Source organism: Antrostomus carolinensis, unplaced genomic scaffold (genome assembly GCF_000700745.2).
Source record: "Antrostomus carolinensis isolate BGI_N321 unplaced genomic scaffold, ASM70074v2 scaffold17762, whole genome shotgun sequence".
NCBI classification, from domain to species: Eukaryota; Metazoa; Chordata; class Aves; order Caprimulgiformes; family Caprimulgidae; genus Antrostomus; species Antrostomus carolinensis.
The window spans coordinates 11,317-14,418 of NW_010300375.1; positions in this window are offsets into that span (position 1 = coordinate 11,317).

Here is a 3,102-nt window from a genome sequence, read left to right on the forward strand (position 1 = left end):
TATATATTGGGACCTGCTTGGGTCCCTGATTGGATTAATTCTTTTTCTATATTAGGAAACTCCACATGGAAGAACTCCTTGTGTGGAGTTAAAAAGCATTCTTGTGATAGCTGTTTTGTTAAAAACCCAGGACCTGCAAAACAGAAAACTGTCATTCATTAGCTCTAAGTGAGCCCTTATGCTTCTTCAAATGGCAAAAGGATTTCAGAGCCATGCGTACATACCATTTAGCAGCTTGTCTTAATTATTTCTCAATTTATGTTATTCTTCTTGTAGGGCAGACTACACATTTTAAATGATTTACATTCCCATAATTTCAAAAAGAAAATCTAAACAAAGCAAAAGACTTTCCTGACTGACTCAGTCTCACTGTGTATGGCCATGTGGTTAGGTTCTCCAAGATGGCAAACTGCTGCGTTTCTCTGTGCTAGTCTGTGCCAGGAGGTTCATTGGCTTGCAAGGCCAGGTCATTCAGTTTGAGGCTCTGAAAGCCAATGGAAATTTCTATGGGAAACTTAAAATCAACTACAAAGAGATACTTCTTCAAAAAATAAAGTTTCTAGAGTCAGTGTCCACTTGTCAGCAGTGATCTAGCATGTCCTCAGAGGCCTCTGCTCAGAGCTGTCCTGCGTGGGATGGACGTGCACTGTGTGGGAGGCGGTTCCCGTCCTAAAGTGCTTGTTAAAGACCGAGACATGGGTTTTTGTTGGAGATCAGAATGGGGAAGTTAATGTGTTACTGTCCATATGGTAGTAATGGCTACTAAGAGGTTATCAGGTGAAGATAATAATCTTGATGAGGTGTGTAAATAATTCCTGGAAAATACCTCATTTTGATACTGTTTTCTATTTAACCATGTGGGGAAAATAACATGAGTTCCCTGTGCACATGTGAGAAATACAGCACTGCACATTTCCTGTTGTACTCTGCAAAGGTAAAGCCACTGAAAAGTGCAGGCAGTTTCCCAGAGGCTCGTGAGTGGGCTCCTGCCCTGGCAGAGGTGGCAGCCAGCAGGTTCAGGCAGGTGGCTGCAGGTGCTTGTTGGCTAGATAAATCACAAAAGGCAGTGAGGAAACTTGGTATGAGGGTTGCCTGAGCTAAGGAAGGACTGACTGTGCAGGAAATAGTAGTTGAGAACAACAGTGAGCAGCAGTTACCAGGTTTAGCTCAGGTAAAGCGCAGAGAGCGTGCATGGTATGTCAGTGGCTGGACTGCCTGGTTGCAGTAACACGTGTGTGTGTCATGATATCGATAGACACCCCCTGGACAGTTGCTAAACTGAGCGGTGACCGCCTGTATCACACCTGTTGTCTGCATAACATCTGTGTGTGCTGTGACAGTCGCAGCTCTCTGATCTCCAGCGCTCTTTGGGACCACGCAATGTTGGCAGCTAGGTAATTAAGCAATCTCCAGTTAAGTGTGACAGTTACCATTTATTTGATGTTGGTTAGCTATAGTCACTTCAGACTCATCTGAAATTGTCTTCTTGAGGCTCTGACATACAGAAAACCATGATTTCCCTGCTTTCCCTTTCTTACCTCTTAACATTTTTACCTTCTGTCAATTCTTTATGTGCATGTGTGGTTTTCCATTTCTTCACATTGCATTGAGTGATGGTATGGACCACAGTAATTCAGTGGTGGCCACGAGCTACTGAAAAACTACTTGGTCCTGATTTGAATATCATGGAGTAACCAGTGTGGTTCACTTCACAAATCATTCCTTGCTGCAGATAGACAATCAGGATAGCAGGGGCTGCTCAGTAGTTTCTAAATTAATGGTGTCATCTGAGTACAGCAGTTGTATCTCTTATTATAGCAGCATACACTTGCTTTACTGGTGGCTAAAATCAGCTGTGGACCATATGGGTAGCTTCTAAGCTCTTTTGGATTTACTGAAGTATTGCTTAAACATCATGTACTCAAATATCTGGCATCACAATATCTATTTGACCTATAAAATCAGTGAAACACAAACTGTCAGCTGCCAGAACTCTGTCGGAAAGACTTCATGACTTATCTAAATTTAATGTTGATGCACGTTCTCATTTCTCTTTATATGATTGTTCATGAATTGGCTGTGAAGCCTCCCTTATGTAAAATGAACTATAAGCCCAAATGAGATTTTGTTTAGATTTTCTAGAAAAAGAATGTTAGCTATAGGAGTCCTGTTCTGGTATTTATATGGGATGTCTTAATTGGGAAGTGGAAGTCTTTTGCCCTCAGCTTTCCAGAACAATTCAGGAAGATACTTTATTTTTTTGGTGGAAATTATTTATTGCTTGTGCTATGTCCAGTATTTCAGTGGAGATGTGTTGTGGAGTGTTTAGAATGAAAGATGCTGTATAAGAATTAGACACTTACTGCATCTTAGTGAAAGATGGGAACAGTCTGCAGCAAGAATTCAGAGCTAAATCATCCTTGTTTTCTCCCTTTGAATTTGCTAAATCTGCAAATTGAATTTGCTGCCTCCTATTTTGCTTTAGATGAGCTGTAGTTTTCCCATGGAAAATGTCTTCTGTTTCTCTTACAGGTCTGGACAGCTCTCTCACCTGTCCCTTATCATTGATTTTTTTGAATTTTCACAATACAGTAGGTCAGCCCTGTTTAGTTAGGTACGTACTACTTCAAGATTGTTCTACTTATAAAGTGCTGTGCTACAAAATTCATATGTCTCCGGCCTCATTCTGAATTGGCTTATGTCTGTGTCCAGCACAGCTTGCTGCTGCCTGAAGTAAATACCTTCTGGCTGGAAGTGAACTGCTGGAAAACCAGTGTGAACCGGTAGCCTCCCAGAGCTGCTGCTGGTCTGTGCAGGCTGCACAGAGCTGGTTCCGTAACCAGCTCTCATCTAGCTCTAATGCATTTGGTTTATTTCCTATTTTATGCACATATTAGTTATAGTTGGATGAATGTCAGCTGCATGAGAATTACAGCTGTCCTCACTTCAAAATTAAAAAAATGACACCAAAAAGCCCTAGGCTTCCTTGGGAGCTCAGGCTTCGTCAGCAGCCATGAGTCACCAGGAATTGCGTGAATGTACGAGCTGAAGCAAACGTGGTGATTTTTTCCTTTGTTCCATAACCTTTTCTGAACAAGCAGC